Here is a 26,966-nt window from a genome sequence, read left to right as displayed (position 1 = left end):
AGGTAAACCAGAGTGAGATCCACACCAGAGTGGTACAGTAATCCTGTTCTGGAGGTTATGTTACTAGACCATGACGAACCTACGAACTATGAGGAAGCGATGATGAGCCCAGATTCCGCGAAATGGCTTGAGGCCATGAAATCTGAGATAAGATCCATATATGAGAACAAAGTATGGACTTTGATTGACTTGCCCAATGATCGGCGAGCCATAGAAAATAAATGGATCTTCAAGAGGAAGACGGACGCTGATAGTAGTGTTACTATCTACAAAGCTAGACTTGTCGGAAAAAGGTTTTTTGACAAAGTTCAAGGTGTTGACTACGATGAGATTTTCTCACTCGCAGCGATGCTTAAGTCTGTCCGAATCATGTTAGCAATTGCTGCATTTTATGAAATCTGGCAAATGGATAAACAAAACTACATTCCTTAATGGATTTATTAAAGAAGAGTTGTATATGATGCAACCAGAAAGGTTTTGTCAATCCTAAAGGTGCTAACAAAATATGCAAGCTCCAGCGATCCATCTACGGACTGGTGCAAGCATCTCGGAGTTGGAATATACGCTTTGATAAGTTGATCAAAGGATATAGTTTTATACAGACTTGCGATGAAGCCTGTATTTACAAGAAAGTGAGTGGGAGCACTACAACATTTCTGATAAGTATATGTGAATGACATATTGTTGATCCGAAATAATGTAGAATTATTCTGCAAAGCATAAAGGAGTGTTTGAAAGGAGTTTTTCAAAGAAAGACCTCGGTGTAGGTGCTTACATATTGAGCATCAAGATCTATAGAGATAGATCAAGACGCTTGATATGTTTTTTCAATGAGTACATACCTTAACAAGATTTTGAAGTAGTTCAAAATAGAATAGTCAAAGAAAGAGTTCTAGCCTGTGTTACAAGGTGTGAAATTGAGTAAGACTCAAAGCCAGACCACGGCAGAAGATAGAAAGAGTATGAAAGTCATCCCTATGCCTTGGCCATAGGTTCTATAAAGTATGACATGCTGTGTACCAGATCTATTGTATACCCTACACTGATTTTGGCAAGGGAATACAATAGTGATCTAGGAGTAGATCACTGGACAGCGGTCAAAATTATCCTTAGTGGAATAAGGATATGTTTCTCGATTATGGAAGTGACAAAAGGTTCGTCGTAAAGGGTTACGTTGATGCAAGTTTTGACACTAATCTAGATGACTCTAAGTCTCGGTCTAGATACATATTGAAAGTGGGAGCAAATAGGTAGAGTAGCTCCGTGCAGAGCATTGTAGACACAGAAATTTGCAAAATACTTACGGATCTGAATATGATAGACCCGTTGACTAAAATTATCTCACAATCAAAACATGATCACACATTAGTACTCTTTGGGTGTTAATCACATAGCGATGTGAACTAGATTATTGACTCTAGTAAACCCTTTGAGTGTTGGTCACATAGAGATGTGAACTATGGGTGTTAATCACATGGTCATGTGAATTATTGATGTTAAATCACATGGCGATGTGAACTAGATTATTGACTCTAGTGCAAGTGGGAGACTGAAGGAAATATGCCCTAGAGGCAATAATAAAGTATTATATATTTCCTTATATCATGATAAATGTTTATTATTCATGCTAGAATTGTATTAACCGGAAACATAATACATGTGTGAATACATAGACAAACAGAGTGTCACTACTATGCCTCTACTTGACTAACTCGTTAATCAAAGATGGTTATGTTTTCTAGCCATAGACATGAGTTGTCATTTGATTAACGGGATCACCTCATTGGGAGAATGACGTGATTGACTTGACCCATTCCGTTAGCTTAGCACCCGATCGTTTAGTATGTTGCTATTGCTTTCTTCATGACTTATACATGTTCCTATGACTATGAATTATGCAACTCCCGTTTACCGGAGGAACACTTTGTGTGCTACCAAACGTCACAACGTAAATGGGTGATTGTAAAGGTGCTCTACAGGTGTCTCCAAAGGTACTTGTTGGGTTGGCGTATTTCGAGATTAGGATTTGTCACTCCGATTGTCGGAGAGGTATCTCTGGGCCCACTCGATAATGCACATCACTATAAGCCTTGCAAGCATTGTGACTAATGAGTTAGTTGCGGGATGATGTATTACGGAACGAGTAAAGAGACTTGCCGGTAACGAGATTGAACTAGGTATCGAGATACCGACGATCGAATCTCGGGCAAGTAACATACCGATGACAAAGGGAACAACGTATGTTGTTATGCGGTCTGACCGATAAAGATCTTCGTAGAATATGTGGGAACCAATATGAGCATCCAGGTTCCGCTATTGGTTATTGACCGAAGAGGTGTCTCGGTCATGTCTACATAGTTCTCGAACCCGTAGGGTCCGCACGCTTAACGTTACGATGACAGTTTTATTATGAGTTTATGTATGTTGATGTACCGAAGGAGTTCGGAGTCCCGGATGAGATCGGGGACATGACTAGGAGTCTCGAAATGGCCGAGACGTAAAGATCGATATATTGGACGACTATATTCGGACTTCGGAATGGTTCCGAGTGATTCGGGTATTTTTCGGAGTACCGGAGAGTTACTCGAATTCGCATTGGGCCTTAATGGGCCATACGGGAAAGGAGAGAAAGGCCCCAAAGGGTGGCCGCACCCCTCCCCATGGGCTAGTCCGAATTGGACTAGGGAGGGGGGGCGCCCCCTTCCTTCTTTCTCCTTCCCCCTTCCCTTCTCCTACTCCCACAAGGAAAGGAGGAGTCCTACTCCCGGTGGGAGTAGGACTCTCCCCTTGGGCGCGCCACCTCCCCTTGGCCGGCCCTCTTCCCCTTGCTCCTTTATATATGGGGGCAGGGGGGCACCCCATGAACACACAAGTTGATATACGATATTTTAGCCGTGTGCGGTGCCCCCCTCCACCATATTACACCTCGATAATACCCTTGCGGAGCTTAGGCGAAGCCCTGCGTCGGTGGAACATCATCATTGTCACCACGCCGTCGTGCTGACGAAACTCTCCCTCAACACTCGGCTGGATCGGAGTTCGAGGGACGTCATCGAGCTGAACGTGTGCTGAACTCGGAGGTGCCGTACGTTCGGTACTTGATCGGTCCGATCGTGAAGACGTACGACTACATCAACCGCGTTGTGATAATGCTTCCGCTGTCGGTCTACGAGGGTACGTGGACAACACTCTTCCCTCTCGTTGCTATGCATCACCATGATCTTGTGTGTGCGTAGGAAATTTTTTGAAATTACTACGTTCCCCAACATTATCAACCTTGGATGTTTTATATGCATTTATATGCTATTTATTATGATTTTTGGGACTAACCTATTAACCTAGTGCCCAGTGCCAGTTTCTGTTTTTTCCTTGTTTTTGAGTTTTACAGAAAAGGAATATCAAACGGAGTCGAATTGACGTGCTAATTTTTGACGATTTTTTATGGACCAAAAGAAGACACCGGAGTAAAAGAGTTGGGCCAGGAGAGTCCCGGGGCGTCCACGAGGGTGGGGGGCGCGCCCACCCCCCCCCCCAGGCGCGTGGGCCTGTCTCGTGGACGCCTCGGGCACCTCCTTGACGTGAGACCGACGCCAAAAATTCCTATAAATACAGAAACCTCGGAAAATTAACCTAGATCGGAAGTTCCGCCGCCGCAAGCCTCTGTAGCCACGAGAAATCAATCTAGGCCCTCTCTGGCACCCTGCCGGAGGGGCCCATCATCAGCGGAGGCCATGGAGGAGGATCCCGGAGGGGCCATCATCGCCATGAAGGCCAAGGACCAGAGGGGGAACCTCTCCTCATCTAGGGGGAGGCCATGGAGGAGGAAGCACAAGGGGGAGAACCTCTCCTCCTCTCTCTTGGTGGCACCGGAGTGCCATTGAGAGGGGAATCATCGCCGCGGTGATCGTCTTCATCAACATCACAATCATCATCACCATCCTCATCTATTTTACGCGGTCCAGTCTCCCGCACCCCGCTGTAATCCCTACTTGAACATGGTGCTTTATGCCACATATTATGATCCAATGATGTGTTGCCGTCCTATGATGTTTTGAGTAGATATCCTTTGTCTTTGGGTTGATTGATGATCTAGATTGGTACGAGTTGTATGTTTTATTTTGGTGCTGTCCTATGGTGCCCTCCGTGTCGCGCAAGCGTGAGGGATTCCCGCTGTAGGGTGTTGCAATACGTTCATGATTCGCTTATAGTGGGTTGGTGAGTGACTGAAACACAAACCCGAGTAAGGGGGTTGTTGCGTATGGGAATAAATAGGACTTGATGCTTTAATGCCATGGTTGGGTTTTACCTGAATGATCTTTAGTAGTTGCGGATGCTTGCTAGAGTTCCAATCATAAGTGCATATGATCCAAGTAGAGAAAGTATGTTAGCTTATGCCTCTCCCTCATATGAAATTGCAATGACGGCTATCGGTCTTGTTAACAATTGCCTAGGACAATTCCGCACACCGATCCATCATTATTCCACACTCGCTATTTATAATATTTAGTAATATATTCTAAATTTATGATAACAGCACCTACTTTTATATTTTAGCTCTCCGATACCATGCAAAGTTATCCTCTTCATACCCACAACGTAGTTTTATTTCTCGTTTCTAGTTGGAAGCAAACGTTCGGTGCACGTAGAGTCGTATCAGTGGCAGATAGGGCTTGAGACAATATTGATCTTAACTTTAGCTCCATGTGGGTTCGACACTCCATACTTATCACTTCCACCTTTGGAAATTGCTACGATGATTCCCTGCACTTGGGGATTATCAAGCTCTTTTCTGGCGCCGTTGCCGGGGAGCATTAGCGTGGGGTTGATATTCTCGTGTGTGCTTGTTTGATTTCTTCACTAAGTAGATTTTGTTTTTACTTTTTGTTTCTGTTAGTTGTGGGTGAAACATACAATTTTTTTTAAAAGAATGAAAATACAAAAAAATTATTACTTGCCTCTCATGCCTAAATAGTTTTTCAAAAAGAGAAGTGATTGGAAAGTTATGCATTGAAGAAGTGAGGGTCGACCTTGAGCACTTGTGTTCATGCTCACGGAAACAATGCAGAATTTTTCATGGAAGTTTCTCTGTAAATAATTATCCCCTTGTATATATCCATTGTATTATAAAAATAATGTGCCAAGCTTTGGTTTTAGGATGATTAGATTGGTTGTTTACTATGTGCAGAACAAAAACAGAAACTTTGGCTGTAGTGCATGAATTTACATTTTTGACTGGAACGTCAAATGGGTCTGAAACTTTTTTGCACATTACTTCTGTACAAATTGTCAAATTTATTTCATAATTTTTGGAGTTACATAAGTTTGCTAAACTTCCAGATTACTACAGACTGTCCTGTTTAAGACAGATTCTGTTTTTGATGCATTGCTTGCTTGTTTTGATGAAACTATCGATTTCTATCAGTGGATTAAGCCATGGAAAAGTTATATTACAGTAGCTATAATTCAAAAACAAAATATGAATTGGTTTGCAACAGTACTTATAGTAGTGATTTGCTTTGTTATACTAACGGATATCACAAAGTTTTTGTGGATGAAGTGTTCGAAGAACGAGGAGTTACCGATGTGAGAAGAAGAATAAAGAGAGGCAAGAGTTCAAGCTTGGGGATTCCCAAGGCACCCCAAGTAATATTTCAAAGGATACTCAAGCATCTAAGCTTGGGGATGCCCCGGTTGGCATCCCATCTTTCTTCTTCAACAAATATCGGTATACCTCGGTTTTTGTTTTGTTCACATGATTTGTGTCCTTTGTGTTTTTCTTTTTCTTTAAGAACCATGCTAGTATGAGATGTCCCTTCATCAATTTATAGAATACTTCATGTGCTTCACTTATATCTTTTAAGTATGATCTTATACAATTGCTCTTTGTGCTTCACTTAAATCTTTTGAGTATGGTTTTATAGAATGCTTCATGTGCTTCACTTACATATTTTGAGCTTGGATATTGGTTAGTATATAGTAATTGTAAAATTCTCCATGAACTTCACTTATATAATTTGGAGTATGAATAATACTATAATCTAAAGTGGGGTTGGAAGAGTGTCAACTTTAGGAATTAGTAACCCCACTATTCCGAATGAGAAGAATTTTGCTTATGTGGAGAGTAGAAAAATTTCTATGCTTGTAGATCATGAAAAGAATACTTTATGTGATGGTTATATTGTTGAATTCATTCATGATTCTACTGAAAATTATTATGAGGGAGGAATATATGCTTGTAGGAGTTGCAATAATATCAAGTTTCCTCCCTATGTGCTTAAAGTTTTGAAGTTATACTTGTTTTGCCTGCCTATGCTAGTTGATTCTTGTTCCTATAAATTATGTGCTCACAAAATCCCTAGGAATAGGAAGTGGCCTAGATTTAAATGTGCTAGTCATATTCTTCATGATGCTCTCTTTATGTTTCAATTCTTATCTTTTATGTGAGCATTATTGAAATCATCATGCCTAGCTAAAAGGCATTAAAGAAAAGCGCTTGTTGGGAGACAACCCAATATTTACCCTTACTGTTTTTGTGTGTTTACATGATTAAGCCACTGTAGTAATCATGTTTTATAGCTTTTGTTTCAATAAAGTGCCAAGTAAGACCTTTGGGAAGACTTGGGTGAAAGAAATGTGATCTTGCTGTAAAAAACAGAAACTTTGCGCTCACGAGATTAGCTGTCATTTTTAACAGAAGAGAGATTTTGAGTTGATTCTTTTTGCAGAAGATTAATATACAAATTCCTCACGTCCACCAATTTATTTCATAATTTTTGGAGTAGCAGAAGTATGGTTGTTGTTCAGATCATTACAGACTGTTCTGTTTCTGACAGATTCTGTTTTCATTGCATAGTTTGCTTGTTTTCTAGTTTCTATGGCTTATATTTCTCAATATAAGTTGTAGAAATGATATGGTACAGTAGACATTGTGTGGGAACAATTATGAACCTTGTCTTATACAGTACCAAAGTGGATGGTTTACTCTTTATCATACTAACCTATCTCACGAAGTTTTGTTAAGTTTTGTGTGATTGAAGTTTTCAAGCTTTGGGTGAGATATCGATATGAGGAGAATAAGGAGTAGAAAGACCCTAAGCTTGGGGATGCCCAAGGCACCCCAAGGTAATATTCAAGGAAGACTCAAGCGCCTAAGCTTGGGGATGCCCCGGAAGGCATCCCCTCTTTCGTCTTCAAAACTATTGGTATACCTTACTCGGAGCTATATTTTTATTCGTCACATGATATGTGTTTTGCTTGGAGCGTATTTTCAATTTTACTTTCTGTTTGAATAAAATTATTGGATCTGAATTATTAAATGAAAAATAATCCTCCCATGGCTAGTTAATTTTTTGACTACTCAGTGTCCTTCACTATTATCTTTTGGAGTAGTTTGTCATTTATTCACGTGCTTCACGTATATCCTATGAGTAAATGGTTGGATAATTGAATATCATAAATATGAATTTATATATGTTTCGTATGCCTATACCATGGGGAGTAATGACTTCACATAAAATAAGTATTGGTAGTAAACTTATTGAAAGTTAGCAAACGTAGAATTGGTCACTTGAACAATTCATGAAAGAATATTGAAGGAAGAGAGATTTCACATATAAATATACTATCTTGGACATCTTTTGTAATTGTGAGCACTCATTAAAATATGACATGCTAAAAGGTTGATGTCGGACAAGGAAGACAACGTAATGGGTTATGTTTTCTTATATCCGAAATAAAGTATATTGTCTTGGATCATCCAACATGTTGAGCTTGCTTTTCCCCCTCATGCTAGCCAAATTCTTTGCACCAAGTAGAAATACTACTTGTGCTTCCAAACATTCCTTAAACCAGTGTTGCCATGAGAGTCCACCATACCTACCTATGGATTGAGTAAGATCCTTCAAGTAAGTTGTCATCGGTGCATGCAATAAAAATTGCCCTCTAAATATGTATGATCTATTAATGTGGAGAAAATAAGCTTTATACGATCTTGTGATGTGGAAGAATAAAAGCGACGGACTACATAATAAAGTTCCATATCACAAGTGGCAATATAAAGTGACGTTCTTTTGCATTAAGATTGTGTGCATCCAACCATAAAAGCGCCTAACAACCTCTGCTTCCCTCTGCGAAGGGCCTATCTTTTACTTTTATCCATATACAAGAGTCATGGTGATCTTCTCCTTTCCTTTTTACATTTTATCCTTTGGCAAGCACATTGTGTTGGAAAGATCCTGGTATATATATCCAATTGGATGTAATTTATCATGAACTATTATTATTGACATTACCCTTGAGGTAAAAGGTTGGGAGGCGAATCTATAAGCCCCTGTCTTTCTCTGTGTCCGGTTAAAACTTTGAACCCATAAATATCACGTGAGTGTTAGCAATTATGAAAAATTAAATGATAGTTGAGTATGTGGAGTTTGCTAAATCAAAGCTCTGACATAGACCCTTCCTGAAAATAAGATGAATTGCAATTGTTTGATGACTGAGAATATAGTTTGTTAGTTTCAAGAAAGTTTATGATCTATACTTTAACATGTGAATAGCTTGTTACTTGATCATGAAAAGTTTTATGAAAATGAGCTACTGTTATGATATATAATGATGCTAGAAAAGTGATTGAAACTATCATTGATGAAACTTATGCACTTCCTAGCATTCACACTTCATAAATTATTTCTTTTATCATTTACCTACTCGAGGACGAGTAGGAATTAAGCTTGGGGATGCTGATACGTCTCCAACGTATCTATAATTTATGAAGTATTCATGCTATTATATTATCAACCTTGGATGTTTTATATGCATTTATATGCTATTTATTATGATTTTTGGGACTAACCTATTAACCTAGTGCCCAATGCCAGGTTCTGTTTTTTCCTTGTTTTTGAGTTTTACAGAAAAGGAATATCAAACGGAGTCCAATTGACGTGCCAATTTTTGACGATTTTTATGGACCAAAAGAAGACCCGGGAGTAAAAGAGTTGGGCCAGGAGAGTCCCGGGGCGTCCACAAGGGTGGGGGGCGCGCCCACCCCCCCAGGCGCATGGGCCTGTCTCGTGGACGCCTCGGGCACCTCCTTGACGTGAGACCGACGCCAAAAATTCCTATAAATACAGAAACCTCGGAAAATTAACCTAGATTGGAAGTTCCGCCGCCGCAAGCCTCTGTAGCCACGAGAAATCAATCTAGGCCCTCTCTGGCACCCTGCCGGAGGGGGCCATCATCACCGGAGGCCATGGAGGAGGATCCCGGAAGGGCCATCATCGCCATGAAGGCCAAGGACCAGAGGGAGAACCTCTACCCATCTAGGGGGGAGGCCATGGAGGAGGAAGCACAAGGGGGAGAACCTCTCCTCCTCTCTCTTGGTGGCACCGGAGTGCCATTGAGAGGGGAATCATCGCCGCGGTGATCGTCTTCATCAACATCACCATCATCATCACCATCCTCATCTATTTTACGCGGTCCACTCTCCCGCACCCCGCTGTAATCCCTACTTGAACATGGTGCTTTATGCCACATATTATGATCCAATGATGTGTTGCCATCCTATGATGTTTTGAGTAGATATCCTTTGTCTTTGGGTTGATTGATGATCTAGATTGGTACGAGTTGTATGTTTTATTTTGGTGCTGTCCTATGGTGTCCTCCGTGTCGCGCAAGCGTGAGGGATTCCCGCTGTAGGGTGTTGCAATACGTTCATGATTCGCTTATAGTGGGTTGGTGAGTGACTGAAACACAAACCCGAGTAAGGGGGTTGTTGCGTATGGGAATAAAGAGGACTTGATGCTTTAATGCTATGTTTGGGTTTTACCTTAATCATCTTTAGTAGTTGCGGATGCTTGCTAGAGTTCCAATCATAAGTGCATATGATCCAAGTAGAGAAAGTATGTTAGCTTATGCCTCTCCCTCATATGAGATTGCAATGACGACTACCGGTCTTGTTAACAATTGCCTAGGACAATTCCGCACACCGATCCATCATTATTCCACACTCGCTATTTATAATATTTAGTAATATATTCTAACTTTATGATAACAGCACCTACTTTTATATTTTAGCTCTCCGATACCATGCAAAGTTATCCTCTTCATACCCAGAACGTAGTTTTATTTCTTATTTTTAGTTGGAAGCAAACGGTCGGTGCACGTAGAGTCGTATCAGTGGCAGATAGGGCTTGAGAGAATATTGATCTTACCTTTAGCTCCTTGTGGGTTTGACACTCCATACTTATCACTTCCACCTTTGGAAATTGCTACGATGATTCCCTGCACTTGGGGATTATCAGAGCGTAGCTGGCAGGACCTTCATACTGCTTTGGAGGCATGCCGTCTTTTTCGTGCAAACATTGCAGGTCCTCCCGTGCCTCTGGTGTATCTTTTGTCTTCCCATACACGCCCAAGAAGCCTAGCAGGTTCACACAAAGGTTCTTCGTCACGTGCATCACGTCGATTGAAGAGCGGACCTCTAGGTCTTTCCAGTAGGTTAGGTCCCAAAATATAGATTTCTTCTTCCACATGGGTGCGCGTCCCTCAGCGTCATTTGGAACAGATAGTCCGTCGGGACCCTTTCCAAAGATTATGTGTAAATCATTGACCATAGCAAGTACGTGATCACCGGTACGCATGGCGGGCTTCTTCCGGTGATCTGCCTCGCCTTTGAAATGCTTGCCTTTATTTCGACATTGATGGTTGGTCGGAAGAAATCGACGATGGCCCAGGTACACATCCTTCCTGCATTTGTCTAGGTATATACTTTCGGTGTCAGCTAAACAGTGCGTGCATGCGTGGTATCCCTTGTTTGTCTGTCCTGAAAGGTTACTGAGAGCAGGCCAATCGTTGATGGTTACAAACAGCAACGCCTGCATGTCAAATTCCTCCTGTTTGTGCTCATCCCACACACGTACACCTTTTCCAATCCACAGATGTAAAAGTTCTTCAACTAATGGCCTTAGGTACACATCAATGTCATTGCCGGGTTGCTTAGGGCCTTGGATGAGAAATGGCATCATAATGAACTTCCGCTTCATGCACATCCAAGGAGGAAGGTTGTACATACATAGAGTCACGGGCCAGGTGCTGTGATTGCTGCTCTGCTCCCCGAAAGGATTAATGCCATCTGCGCTTAAAACATACCATACGTTCCTTGGGTCACCTGCAAACTCAGCCCGGTACTTTCTCTCGATTTTTCTCCACTGCGACCCATCAGCGGGTGCTCTCAACTTCCCGTCTTTCTTACGGTCCTCACTGTGCCATCGCATCAACTTGGCATGCTCTTTGTTTCTGAACAGTTGTTTCAACCGTGGTATTATAGGAGCATACCACATCACCTTCGCAGGAACCCTCTTCCTGGGGGGCTCGTCGTCAACATCACCAGGGTCATCTCATCTGATCTTATACTGCAATGCACCGCATACCGGGCATGCGTTCAAATCCTCGTACGCACCGCGATAGAGGATGCAGTCATTAGGGCATGCATGTATCTTCTGCACCTCCAATCCTAGAGGGCATACGACCTTCTTTGTTGCGTACGTACTGTCGGGCAATTCGTTATCCATTGGAAGCTTCTTCTTCAATATTTTCAGTAGCTTCTCAAATCCTTTGTTAGGCACAGCATTCTCTGCCTTCCACTGCAGCAATTCCAATACGGTACCGAGCTTTGTGTTGCCATCTTCGCAATTGGGGTACAACCCTTTTTTGTGATCATCTAACATGCGATCGAACTTCAGCTTCTCCTTTTCACTTTCGCACTGTGTCCTTGCATCAACAATGACCCGGCGGAGATCATCATCGGGCACAATATCGTCTGGTTCCTCTTGATCTTCAGCAGCTTCCCCTGTTGTAGGATCACCGTATTCCGGGGGCACATAGTTGTCATTGTCCTCTTCTTCTTTGCTGTCTTCCATCATAACCCCTATTTCTCCGTGCCTGGTCCAAACATTATAGTGTGGCATGAAACCCTTATAAAGCAGGTGGGTGTGAAGGATTTTCCGGTCAGAGTAAGACTTCGTATTCCCACATATAGGGCATGGATAGCACATAAAACCATTCTGCTTGTTTGCCTCAGCCACTTCGAGAAAATTATGCACGCCCTTAACGTACTCGGAGGTGTGTCTGTCACCGTACATCCATTGCGGGTTCAATGCGTGCATTACATATAATTATGTGTGTCCAAAACCATTACAGATTCACATGGATAGATAAGTGACCAAATTAATAGAAGTTCATCATCACATTAAAACCAAAGTACATACATAGTTCTCATTGAACAACATATAGCTCTCCAGAGCATCTAATTAAACCATACATTGAAACTATGTAAAACCTTTCAATGTAACAACAAATGCGATCATAATCACAACCAAGGTAACAATTGATCCAACGGCATAATGATACCAAGCCTCGGTACGAATGGCATATTTTCCAATCTTTCTAATCTTCAACCGCATTGCGTCCATCTTGATATTGTGGTCATCGACGACATCCGCAACATGCAACTCCAATATCATCTTCTCCTCCTCAAATTTTTTATTTTTTCCTTCAAATAATTGTTTTCTTCTTCAACTAAATTTAACCTCTCGACAATAGGGTCGGTTGGAATTTCTGGTTCAACCAAAGCCCATTGGTCTCGACAATAGGGACTAATGGGCTGGCCAGGCCCCAACCAAAGCCCTGTTTTCTACTAGTGGCTATTGCCTCTGTATCTTTCTAGTCATTTTGCTTTGCAACCTAGAATATTGGACTATTGATTGTATTTGTACAAACAGGCTCTTCTTGTCATCGTGTTATAGCCAGTTGCTTAAATGTTTCTATTGGCGATAAATGCTAGACCATTCAACACTGATGGCTTTCCATAACTAAGACACTTATTGAGGGGTGCAATTTGTCTATCTTCTCGGTTCTACATTTAGCCACTTCTTAGTTGATTCATATGCATGTTCTAGCAGATAATCTCTCGTGAAAGAACTAGTCTTAGCTCAAATCAGTTTGCATCCAAGCTTCAGATACCAAGGTTAGACTAATGTATCATCTTTCTATTCCATTCAATTTGTTATATTCTTCACCGTGAGCATAGTTTTGTTTATCTTTTTCGAATAGTTTGTCCTTTGTCAGTTTATTAAGAGAGCTATTCCAAAAGAAGTCTGTAAAGAGAGCTTACAAAGTAGAAATCACTGAAGCTTGACAAGTTTGGGTAGCCAGAAACATTACAAAACAATCTTGAGTTTATGCAGGCTTGCCTGACACTATACTTGTCTAGCGGGGCCTTTTTGAAGATGGTGCAGTCTTGTTGTTCTACACTTCTACTCAATTGCCGAGTTCTGTGCATGATTTCATTTTACTATGCAATTTCAGTTGATCAACATGATTAACATTCCACTAACTTTCTGATTGTGGCAATGCTGGTAACTAGAATGAAAGCTAACCATCTGAAGCAACGACCTAGGTTTTAGACTTGTGTATGTGCAGTTGTAAGATGTGTAGTGTGGATGCTAAGGTTTCTGATCTTTACACGACATTTTATCAGAAATTCTGATTAAGCAATTCACAGTCGCTAATAACATCTTCCGTCAAAGCCACTGCTTTTTAGTGGAATTCCAAGTAACTGTGATTATATCTATCCTACAAACCGGTAGAAAAGTAAGAAAACATGTGTCTCCGGTCATCAACCATGGGTTGGCTCAGTTATGCCTACCAGATGATTTGCCATATGTGAATCAATCTCCGCGTATCAATGTTCCACCCCAGCAATGAAATAAAGCCAAGCAATGATGCTTCTAAAGATGGCATGAGAGCGGGGCATAGGGACAGCTCGAAGAGCATTGGCTGGGTCAGAATAGTTCATATGGTGGAGTAGGATGGAGAGGCACAAAGGCTGTATATACCCAAGAGTGCATGTTGTGATTCCACTGACGCCTCGGTTATTCCTAGTGCCTTCCATGCCTATTTTTATTCATATACCTAGTGTTAGAGACACGCCAAACAACATATTAAATGGGACTAGATAATTCTAACATGAAGTAACATGATAAATAAGTTATTTCTCGTTGCTTGCGGAAGCCCGACTTCTTATAGGAGACTTGGGTGCTAGTGCTAGAAGGAGGCATAATGTAATTGGTCCTTGGTCTAAGAATTCATTGATCATGAATTGGTCCTTTGGGTAGGTCAGGGACTATGAGACCCTTATCAATCTTTAATAATGGGAGAAGTTATTTTCGCCCTCAATCAATTTAGGAATGATCCTTGAACTTCAAAATCATTTAAATCCTAGCTCGGGAGGGTTGTTCACGACGGTGCATACGATGGAGATGTTGCACGCAGTGCACGATATTTTCCGATGGTCATGATGTCCCCAAAGACAGGGATGGAGAAGCTGCCAAGAGAGAATACAACACGTCGACGCAGTTGCAAACCCTGTCATCCATCTCGACGTGTATGTTAGAGCCGAAACATATGTTGAACCAGCACCACCTTGTACTCCCTCCTTTTTTATTTAGCCCGCGTATTAGCTTTGGTCAAAGTCAAGCTTTGCAAACTTTGACAAAGTTTATAAAAAAATATTAACATATACAATAACAAATCAATACCATTATATTCATTGTTGAATGTACTTTCACATTATATACATTTGTTATGATAAATATTTATATTGTTTTCTATAAACTTGGTCAGACTTTATGAAGTTTAACTTCAGTCAAATTTAATATGCAAAGTAATTAAAAACGAAGGGAGTACATGGCCACATGCGCACCGGGAGTCATGCCATGCACAATCCTAACTCCGAGGCATAAGACGCTAGCCCTGGCCACGACAGCCATGTGACCATCACTGTCGTGTGTGTCCCGTGCCCTTGTACGCCCAATGGCGATGTGTACTATGGCAACCACTCCATTGCCCAGTGTTGATCGACGAACCACGCATTGACGAGCACTGAGCAATGCAGTCGTTAAAGCTCAAGCTCTCGAACCCCATGCCGATATCAAGCACGCTAGTAAAAGTAGGTCATGTGCAACTCGAACCAGTGGTTCCCGAGTCCCGATGTGATGCCTGTTAGCGCCTCAGCATTGCTGCCTCACCGGTCGTGAACCACACTGCCAAGCTATCAAACACTGTGTGGTATCTTGCTCTTCCCAACAAGAAGTCACACATTTCTCTCAGAACAAAATATTCCAGTCATGCTTCAATGCTCTCGCGGCCTCACGCCAGCAACTTCACGGGAATGCAGTTGCATGATATGGGCACACATGGGAATAATGGTCTCACTGGTAGAAAAAAGCCCTTTAGTCCCGGTTCGCAACAGCCTTTAGTCCCGGCTGTGCAACCGGGACTAAATATGCGCGACTAAAGACCCCCCTTTAGTCGCGCCTCTTACGGACCGCGACTAAAGGCTTTAGTCCCGGTTCTTGTGGCTGACCGGGACTAAAGGCCCGTCCACGTGGGCGCCCGTGGTCCGTCGGGGCGGAGGACCTTTAGTCCCGGTTCTCGTGACCAACCGGGACTAAAGGGCTCCTCCGCAGGTTTAGGGTTTTAGCCCCCCTAAACCTGGTTTCTTTTTAGTTTGGAGTGTTTTACTTCTTTTATATTATATTTTGTGTTTTATTTTAATTTTGATAAAATTTCAGTACACATATTCTACGCTACTATATACATGCATATGAAATTTCAAACAAGAAGAATTCAAGAGGAATATATAATATATATTCAATCTCGGGTGACCATATACAACTTCGAACAAGTTTCCATACACAATTAGGATGGATGACCATATACAACTTCATACAAGTTTCAATCTCGGGTATGCATATAAATTTCTTCGTCCTCGGTATAGTGTTCTCCTTTAGGATTGATGACTTCCCTCATGAAAAATCCTGCTAATTCTTCTTGAATTGGTCGAAGCGAGCTTCTGGACTAAGCCTCCTCCGCAAGTTATCCGTCGCGTTCCGCACGCTATCCGATGCCTTCCGCTCAGAGGTGTGTCTCCGGATGTTCTCACAAACATAGTATCCACATAGATTGGTCCCCGGTGGCTGCTTATCCACATTAACTAACCTTCTGAAATCTAGCTCATGTTTGAATTCACCGACAATTTCTTCTGAGAACCGTCTCCAAACCCTACAGGGCAAAGAAAATTAAATGAACAAGGGAGTTATTAGTTACTTGATATTAGGAAATGAACGAAAGAGACCGATCGATATAGAGCTCAAATGATTGAAAATAATTACTTTTGCAGCATTTTTCTCATGTCGGCCCAACGCTTTGGATCCGAATCCATAGAGTCCATGATTAGAACTCTGGAGGTGTGAAGTTCAATATTTAGCAGAATCCAGTGGAACCTGCGGACACGTTACATGCACAGTCATGCATAACTCATCGATTAGACATACCATGCATGGAGTAAACAAAAGAGAATGGGCACAAGAGAGAAACACTCACCCAAAATGGTAGGGAAATAGAATATGACTTTTGAGTTGATGCTTTCTAAGAAACTTGTACAAGTCTTTCTCCACGTCTTCGGGGTGATGTTGTAACACATGTCCATTAACGATATGTGGGTCAATGAACCCAACATCATGGATGTTTCTTATTTTGCATTCCCAAATCTTCAATCTGCATAATAGCGTACGCAACAATATAGTTAGGACAATATATATATATATAGTGCAGGCAATGAAGAACGAGATGAGGTAGAAATAAATCACTTACAGAACGTAGCAACTCAGCATAGATTTGTCGAGGTCGCGCAGATTGAACAGCTGGAACAATTCACTCATATGAACTTCTACAGAGTACCGTTTGGTGTGATGCTCATCTGTAACATCCGCATAAATATATTCTTTGTCGGCCCATGTTATGAATTGCTTGTACCAACGTAGCAGATTTCGCATTTGTGGTGGTAGACTCTTTTCCCGCGCAGGCTCGACGAGAGGCCCATTCCGCACATATTGTAATGCTATCTCACATACTGGCGCATCCTCAAGGCCTAAGAAGGCACGAAGAGTCAAACCCATCTCGGACGCTTGTTTCATGGCACTCGCTACAGTCAATCCAAGTGCTGCCGCAGCTGCTATGATCTCGGGGTCCTCTTCCGGACCGGCTTTCACTATGAGCGGGGGGATCGATTGTTTCTTCTGCATCCCGAGCTGGTCAACTTGTTTCCCGCTTTTTTTACTTTCTTCTTTCTCCTCCTTCAATATTTTTGCTTGCCTACGAAGTTCATGTCCATAGTCGTCAGGCATATTCAGCTCGGCTTGGGACGGTGTCGTCAAAAAATCCTTAGCCCACTTCTTTTGCTTCTTAGTGAATACTTGCTTGGGCTCAGGCTCTTTTTTTGCCTTCATATCCACCTTCCATTTCTCATAATCAGCAGACGCGGCCAATTTGGTTTCAGCTTCACTAAGTTCCCCAGGCCTTGGGAGGAGAGGCTTCAGTGATGGCTCCGGTACCCTTGTGGTCTTAGGTACATAAGGGTCCGGGTTAATAGTCCAGGAGCGGGTTTCCTTGCTGTCCGCCTGCTTCTGCTTCTTCGCCGGAGGTGGATTGGGGGGCGTCGTACCCGCCGGAGGAGGATTGGGGGGCGTCGTACCCGCCGGAGGTTGTGGATCGGGGGACGGCGTCGAATGGCGTGAAGGAGGTGTAGGTGAACCACCACCACCGCCACCACCGCCACCACCACCATCGGAGGGGGGTGGACTTGCTAGCCTTGGCGCCTCGCCTGGAAACACTATGTACTTCTTTTTCCATAGAATGAACTGGCGCTTGACATCTCCAAGTCTTCTCTCCCCTTCGGGTGTAGGTTTGTCAATCTCCAGGTCCTCAAACCCTTGGACTATGTCTTCCACTGTGACACGAGCATAGCCATATGCAATGGGGTTGTTGTGGTGGAGTGCTCCAGGTGTACAGGGTAAAGCACTGCCGCTAGCTACCTTCGTGGAAACGTTCCCCACGGGATAATGCAGATCACATTCTTTCATCTCCTTTACATCATCCACGGGGTAGTGAGGCTCCGGTGCACGAATCTCGATCATCGGTGCACTAGCACCAGGCGGGGCATCCGTGGAAGCCACGCTGCTTCTCCGCTGCTGGCTTCCGTGATCCGCTTCATGATCTTCATGCGGCCCTACAGCCGATTTTTCTTTCACTAGTTCATGCACGGTCTGCTTCAACTCATGGAGTTCCGATGCAAACTTCGTCATAAGATCTGCATCCCGGTCCGTCTTTCTCTTACGGCTTCTGTAACAGTACGGGTCATCGTCCTGGGAAAACCCTACTTTCCACGGAACTTTGCCTTTGCCTCGTACACGTCCTCCGTGTTCATCATTCCCGAGGGCTGTTGTCAGTGCGTCTTTCTCTCTGTTGAACTTGATCAAGCCCTCTTGAGCTTGGGTCATTGCGTCAATAAGGGCTTGGGTGGGAGCAAACTGTCTCTGCCGGTGAACACACACCCCTGTCTCCGGGTCTAGCGATCCCCCATGCCCGTACCACCAGCTTTTGGCCCTTGGGTCCCATCCCTCTGTACCTAGAGGGATTCCTCGCACCCTCAGGTCCTCCTCCATCTTCTGCCACCTAGGCTCCGAAAGGCGGTATCCTCCTGGCCCCATAATATGATGGAACTTTTTCTTACTCACATTATCCTTATTTTTTTCGATATTTCCTTGAAATGCTCCGATTGCTTTTGCGTGACAAATTCTGGCCAATCATCTTTCAGTTTCTCATGTTGTCCATTGAAATCCGGAGTCTTGCCCTTGTTGACATAGTCACGGGTTAAATTTTTCTTGAAGTTCCGGAATGCTTCGCCCATCTTCTGAAGAGCGAACTCTTTAACTAGCCTCCTCCTCTGACGTCCACCCGGAACCTCGTTACCGAATTCATCGACTTTGTTGTATTCCGGAGGTAGAATGAAATGTTCCATAAGCTTTCTCCAGCAATCCTTTTTCGTTCTCTTGTCGACAAAACTGAAACCAAGACGTGTTTTCTTTGGCTCCTTCCATTCCTGGACGGTGATCGGGACGTTGTCTCTAACAACGACTCCGCATTGGTTGATAAACTTTGAGGTGTGCTGTAGGGGCTTGCCGGTTTCACTGACAAACTCAATGGCATATGTTTCTCCTGTTTTCATCGCCTTGGATTTGCCACGCTTTGTCGTACTCGATCCGGAGGGCTAAAAAAAGAAAGAGAGTCGCGCGCGTTAATACATATGTATTCACATTTCAGTAAGTTTGTATCACGAGAGGCTCAATGTATATATATACCTCGCCAGAGGTGGTTGCTACTTGCAATTCGAGATCGTCGGTTGTTGACGGTTGACCTTCGTCGACAATGTCCGTTCCTTCACCTTCTTGATCATCGACAATCTCTGTTCCACCGTCAAGGTTCAGATAAGAAGAGACAACATCCTCTTGTTGCTCATATTCTGAGCCCGGCACATAAGGAATCTCGTTGTTGATGATGCCCATTAAATAACGTTCAACCTCCGGATCCCTAAGCGGCTCGGTTCTATCGTCCGCCATATGTCACTCCTGCATGTAGTAAAAATTCTTTAAGTATAAAGGAATTAAAAAATAAGATTAAGGGGACATAGAGGAGGAGGAATTAAAAAAAAGATTCTTTAAGTAAAAATTCTTTTTTTCTTCTTCTTCCTTTCTTCTTCCTCTTTCTTCTTTCTTTCTTCTTCTTCCTTTCTTCTTCCTCTTTCTTCTTCTTCCTTTCTTCTTCTTCCTTTTTCCTTTCTTCTTCTTTCTTTCTTCCTTTCTTCTTCTTTCTTTCTTCTTCTTCCTTTCTTCTTCTTCCTTTCTTCTTTCTTTCTTCTTCTTCCTTTTCTTTTTTCTTTCTTTCTTCTTCTTCCTTTCTTCTTCCTTTCTTCTTCTTTTTTTCTTCTTCCTTTTTCTTTCTTCTTTCTTTTGGTTTTCATTTGGTTTTCATTTTTTTCTTCTTCCTTTTTCTTTCTTGTTTTTCTTCTTCCTTTTTCTTTCTTCTTTCTTTCTTCTTTCTTTTTTCTTCTTCCTTTGTTTTCTTCTTCCTTTTCTTTCTTGTTTTTTCTTCTTCCTTTTTCTTTCTTCTTTCTTTTTTTCTTCTTCCTTTGTTTTTCTTCTTCCTTTGTTTTTCTTCTTCCTTTTTCTTTCTTGTTTTTTCTTCTTCCTTTTTCTTTCTTCTTTCTTTCTTCTTTCTTTTTTTCTTCTTCCTTTTTTTCTTCTTTCTTTCTTCTTTCTTTTTTTTCTTCTTCCTTTTTTTTCTTCTTTCTTTTTTTCTTCTTCCTTTGTTTTTCTTCTTCCTTTGTTTTTCTTCTTCCTTTTTTTTCTTCTCCTTTTTTTCTTCTTTCTTTTGTTTTCTTCTTTCTTTTTTCTTCTTCCTTTTTTCTCTTTCTTTTTTCTTCTTCCTTTGTTTTTTCTTCTATATGTTTTTCTTGTGTTTTCTTTGTTTTCTTTTTCCTTTTCTTTTTTCTTGTGTTTTCCTTTTTTTTGTTTTTTCTTCTGTTTCTTTCTTCTTCTTCCTTTTTCTTTTTTCTTTCTTCTTCTTCTTCCTTTTTCTTCTTCCTTCTTCTTCTTTCTGCCGGCGCGCGGAGGACGGCAGGCAGGGCCAGCGGGCGGCGGGCGGCGGGGCGGCGGGCGGCAGGGGCAGCGGGCGGCGGGCGGCAGCGCGTCGGGCGTCGGGCGGCGGGCAAGGGCGCAGGGCACGGGCGGCGGGCAAGGGCAGGGCACGGGCGGCGGGCAAGGGCAGGGCACGGGCGGAGGCGGCGCTCACTCGGGACGGGGGCGGCGGCGCACAGGGCTTCGGCGTCGGCGTCGGCGTCGGGGCAGGGCTTCGGCGTCGGCGTCGGCGTCGGGGCAGGGCTTCGGCGTCGATCGGCGTCGGGGCAGCGCTTCGGCGTCGAGAGAGAGGAGAATGGGAAGTGGCGAAACTGCCAAGTGCAGTATTTATAGACGCACCTTTAGTCGCGGTTGGGGAGGCGGACCGCGACTAAAGGTACCCTTTAGTCGCGGCTGGCAACACCAACCGCGACTAAAGGGTACCCTTTAGTCGCGGTCGGCCTCCCCAACCGGGACTAAAGGGTTTTGGCGCCGCTTTCGTTCCCGCGCAGAAAGACCCTTTAGTCGCGGTTGGGGAGGCGGACCGCGACTAAAGGGTACCCTTTAGTCGCGGTCCGCCTCCCCAACCGGGACTAAAGGCGTTGTGCTGGAACTGGCGCGGTGCGGTGGGATGTTTAGTCCCACCTCGCTAGCCGAGAGGCTTCGACAGTGGTTTATAAGCGCGGCTGCGCTCACCACTTTGAGCTCCTCTCAAATGCGGGCTTACGGGCCTATTCTGTCACTATGTGCTTGTGGGCCTATTGGGCCTTCTACGAGCCTGAATCCTGGCCCATTGATGGGTTTCTAGTCGTATTCACGCCGTGCTGGCCCAGTAGGAAGCATATTTTTTATTTTATTTGTACTTATATATTTTATTAAAGTTTATATTATTTTGTTTCTAATTCATTTTAAAATCTTAAAAATACAATTATATATCAAAAAAATCAGAAAATAAAACTACTTCATTTTAAATTCTTGTTTTTCTTCCTTTTTCTTGTTTTTCTTCCTTTTTTCCTTTTTCGTTTTTTCTTCTGTTTTGTTCTTCTGTTTGTTTTTTTCTTATGTTTTTCTTCTGTTTGTTTTTTCTTCTGTTTTTCCTTTTTTCTTCTGTTTTTTTCTTCTGTTTTTTTCTTCTTTCTTCTTCTTCCTTTTTCCTTTTAAAATCAGAAAAATAAAACTAATTCATTTTAAAATCTTAAAAATACAATTATATATCAAAAAAATCAGAAAATAAAACTAATTCATTTTAAATTCTTGTTTTTCTTTTGTTTTTTTCTTCCTTTTTTCTTCTGTTTTTTTCTTCCTTTTTCTTGTTTTTCTTCCTTTTTTCCTTTTTCCTTTTTTCTTGTGTTTTGTTCTTCTGTTTGTTTTTTTCTTATGTTTTTCTTCTGTTTGTTTTTTTCTTCTGTTTTTCCTTTTTTCTTCTGATTTTTTCTTCTGTTTTTTTCTTCCTTTTTCCTTCTTTCTTCTTCTTCCTTTTTCCTTTTAAAATCAGAAAAATAAAACTAATTCATTTTAAAATCTTAAAAATACAATTATATATCAAAAAAATCAGAAAAATAAAACTAATTCATTTTAAAATCCCTTGAAGGTTTGACAAAAGGTTTGATACATCATTCAGTTCATCGACCAAATACAAAGTTTGGTACGATAAATTATTACACATCAATTCTTCCCTTGTGTCCCTGCTTGCTTACGATTGTGCCGTATCCATGGAGCATCATCATCATTTAACTTAATGCTTGGGTCAGTGTTCACTTAGAAGGGCGGAATTTCACAAAACATATTATAATCTTCTGACATGTCTGTCTTGTCCTCCACTCCCACGATGTTTCTTTTCCCTGAAAGAACAATGTGGCGCTTTGGATCATCGCATGATGTACTGATCGTTTTCTTATCTTTCCGTTTCCTCGGTTTGCTACTCATGTCCTTCAAGTAAAAAACCTGAGCGACATCTTTGGCAAGGACGAATGGTTCGTCAAGGTAACCAAGATTGTTGAAATCCACCATTGTCATTCCGTATTGCTCGTCCACCTTTACCCCACCTCCTGTTAGCTTGAACCATTTGCACCGGAACAAAGGGACCTTAAAGGAGGGTCCATAGTCAAGTTCCCATATCTCCTCTATGTAACCATAATATGTGACCTTTTGCCCATTCTCGGTTGCTGCATCAAAGCGGACACCACTGTTTTGGTTGGTGCTCTTTTTATCTTGGGCGATGGTGTAAAATGTATTCCCATTTATCTCGTACCCTTGGAAAGTCGTTATAGTCGAAGATGGTTTCTTGGCCAACATGTACAGCTGATCTCCAACATCATTGTCATTCATTAAATGTTTTCGCAACCAACTGCCGAAAGTCTCCATGTGGGCCTTTCTAATCCAGGATTCAGGCTTCCCCGGGTTGTCCGAGCGTAAAATATTCTTGTGTTGCTCGAAGTATGGAGCCACCAAGCTGGAATTTTGCAGAACTGTGTGGTGTGCTTCAGTCATAGAATGACCGTCCATACATATCGTGGATTCCCTTCCGATCTTTCCTTTTCCACTTAGTCTCCCCTCGTGCCGCGATTGAGGAATACCAATCGGCTTAAGGTCAGGAACATAGTCAATACAGAACTCAATTACCTCCTCATTTCCATAGCCCTTGACGATGCTTCCTTCTGGCCTAGCACGGTTACGAACATATTTCTTTAATACTCCCATGAACCTCTCAAAGGGGAACATATTGTGTAGAAATACAGGACCGAGAATGGAAATCTCTTGGACTAGGTGGACCAGGAGGTGCGTCATAATATCGAAGAAGGATGGTGGGAACACCAACTCGAAACTGACAAGGCATTGGACCACATCGTTCTGTAACCGTGGTAGATCTTCTGGATTGATTACCTTCTGAGAGATTGCATTGAGGAATGCACATAGCTTCACAATGGCTACTCGAACATTTTCCGGTAGGAGCCCCCTCAAAGCAATCGGAAGCAATTGCGTCATAATCACGTGGCAGTCGTGAGACTTCAGGTTTTGGAACTTTTTCTCCGCCATGTTTATTATTCCCTTTATATTCGACGAGAAGCCAGACGGGACCTTCATACTGCTCAGGCATTCAAAAAAAATGACCTTCTCTTCTTTGGTAAGAGCGTAGCTGGCACGACCTTGAAACCATTCCGGATGCCGGTCATCTGGGTCTTTCAAAAGTTGCTGGTCCTGCCGTGCTTCCTTTGTATCATTTGTCTTCCCATACACGCCCAAGAAGCTTAGCAGGTTCACGCAAATATTCTTCGTAACATGCATCACGTCGATTGCAGAGCGGACATCTAGGACTTTCCAATATTCTAGCTCCCAAAATATAGATTTCTTCTTCCACATGGGTGCGTGCCCGTCAACTCCCCGCGGAACTGATTGTCCGCCAGGACCCTTTCCAAAGATGACTTTCAAATCCTTGACCATATCAAATATCTCAGCACCAGTACGTTCCGCAGGCTTCGGCCGGTGATCTGCCTTGCCGTTGAAATGCTTGCCTTTCTTTCTTACGTTATGATTTCGGGGAAGAAATCGACGATGACCCAGGTACACGTTCTTCTTACAATTAACCAAACGTACACTTTCAGTCTCATGTAAGCAGTGCGTGCATGCATTGTATCCCTTATTTGTCTGTCCCGAAAGGTTACTGAGAGCAGGCCAATCGTTGATGGTTACAAAAAGCAACGCTCGTAGGTCAAATTCCTCTCCTTTGTGCTCATCCCAGACACGTACACCAGGTCTGGCCCACAACTGTAAAAGTTCTTCAACTAATGGCCTTAGGTACACATCGATGTCGTTGCCGGGTTGCTTAGGGCCTTGGATGAGAATTGGCATCATAATGAACTTCCGCTTCATGCACAACCAAGGAGGAAGGTTGTAGATGCATAGAGTCACGGGCCAGGTGCTATGGCTGGAGCTCTGCTCGCCAAAAGGATTAATGCCATCAGTATTTAGACCAAATCTTATGTTCCTTGCGTCAGCTGCAAAATCTTTGAACACTCTGTCGATCTTTCTCCATTGCGTTCCATCAGCGGTGTGTCTCAACTCCCCGTCGGACTTACGGTCCTCTTTGTGCCATCGCAACGACTTGGCATGCTTTTTGTTCATGAACAGACGTTTCAACCGTGGTATTATAGGAGCATACCACATCACCTTGGCGGGAACCCTCTTCCTGGGTTTCTCGCCCTCAACATCGTCACCAGGGTCATCGCCTCTGATCTTATAACGCAATGCAGTGCATACAGGGCATTCATTCAAATTCTCGTATTCACCGCGGTAGAGGATGCAGTCGTTAATGCATGCATGTATCTTCAGAACCTCTAAACCTAGAGGGCAGACAACCTTCTTTGCTTCGTACGTACTGGCGGGCAACTCGTTATTCTTCGGAAACATATTCTTCAACATTTTCAGCAAATTTTCAAATGATGAGTCACCTACACCTTCATGTGCCTTCCATTTTAGCAAATCCAGTGTGCAGCCCAGCTTTTTCAGACTATTATCGCATCCTGGATACAACGACTTTTTGTGATCCTCTAACATGCGATCCAAATTCTCCCTCTCCTTGTCAGTTTCGCAGCGTCTCCGTGCATCAGCAATGGTCCGACCAAGATCATCAGCGGGCTCATCATGTGCCTCTTCTTCACCTTCACCTAACCCTTTCCCACCTTCAGCATCATCCTCCATGAAAGTATCATCGAAATGATCATGATAGTTGTCATCGATATCATCCCCTTCTTCATCTTCTTCCATTCTAACCCCTCTTTCTCCATGCTTGGTCCAACAATTATAGCTTGGCATGAAACCGTGCCGAAGCAGGTGCATGTGAACGTCTCTTGAGGAGGAGTAACCCTTCTGATTCTTACAGACAGCACATGGACAGATAATAAAACCTTGCTGCTTGTTCGCATTTGCCACTACGAGGAAATCTTTCAAACCCGTAGTGAACTCGCCGGAGAGTCGGGGACCGTACATCCATTGCCGATTCATCTGCATTATTATTATATAAAGTATATAATTAACCATCATGCATTTGTTAAACTAACTAGCTAGAAATAATACAAATTAAACAATGAACTACACACATGCATATTTTATCAATGACACATGAAAGGTTCAAGTTGCTAACCGCGATCGCGGAGGAAAAATAAATGAGAAAGCTCAAGTGTGCCTCGGACACTTCATATCATGTTTGTTTCAGGCTCTCGGGCATTTCATCAAACACCTTGTGTGCATAGGAGGAACCAAAAGCAAACCCACCACCCCCTTCTGAAAATTGTGAAGTGAGCTGAGTGAAGTGCAGTGAGCTGAGTCCTATATATAGGGATGGGCCTTTAGTCCCGGTTGGCCTGGCCAACCGCAACTAAAGGCCTTCGGGGACCTTTAGTCGCGGTTGGCCAGGCCAACCGGGACTAAAGCCCCTCCCGTCCGCCAGCTGGATGGGCCTTTAGTCCCGGTTGGCCTGGCCAACCGCGACTAAAGGCCTTCGGGGACCTTTAGTCCCGGTTGGCCAGGCCAACCGGGACTAAAGCCCCTCCCGTCCACCAGCTGTCGACCGAGCGTGCTGGGCCCAGATAGTTGGTCGCGGGTCTCCTCCCGAACCGCGACTAAAGACCCCTTTGGTCGCGGTTCGATTGTTTTGGGGACTAATGGGGGCGTATGGAAGCCTCTTTTTCTACCAAAGCTCGAGAGTTTCGACGGCAAGTGGTGAGTGAGGGGAGGCTGATGGCGATCTGACAACGTTCTTGATTGGTGCTCACTGACTAACCATGATATTGTTAGCCTTGGTGCCGACGCAGACATGGTGGTGACTTGCGGCCATGTGGTGGAGAGAGAGAGAGTAAAAAAACCATGCCATGTCAGTGCAAAACCATCCAAAATAGGGCAAGGGATGAATAATATCCGATTTTTGGTAGTTGGGGGATTACTTTTTCCTGGTTTTTGAGTTGAGAGATCATATCTAAACTATCAGTAGAGTTGAGGGACGAAAAATAAACTATTCTCATGTTTAAGCGAAAGATGAACTTCCTTACCTTTCTTTCATGAAAGAAAGATTTGTATTGACCTTTTAACTCTGTACCAATATCAAGATGATGCACCTAGTCAACGCAGTTCATTATTACAAAGTTGATGAAAATAAATCCCAATGGTTGCCATTCCATCCCCAAAGAGGAAAGAAAAGGTAAGTAGAGCCAAAGGTATGTAGTTTTAGAAGGTATTGAAGATGAATAACAGTACCCGGGGACAAGAAATCTTAAAGGAGAAAAAAAATATCAGTAGTACATCACCGAGCATCCCTATGAGGCTATAAGAGCCACTGCATCTGCCTCTGAAAGTATGAAACCCTCCAGAATTCTCAGACTCGTTTCCTTGGTAGCCACAATGGAG

The sequence above is a fragment of the Triticum aestivum genome, chromosome 6D (genome assembly GCF_018294505.1).
Source record: "Triticum aestivum cultivar Chinese Spring chromosome 6D, IWGSC CS RefSeq v2.1, whole genome shotgun sequence".
Taxonomy (NCBI): Eukaryota; Viridiplantae; Streptophyta; class Magnoliopsida; order Poales; family Poaceae; genus Triticum; species Triticum aestivum.
This window is presented reverse-complemented; position numbering follows the sequence as displayed.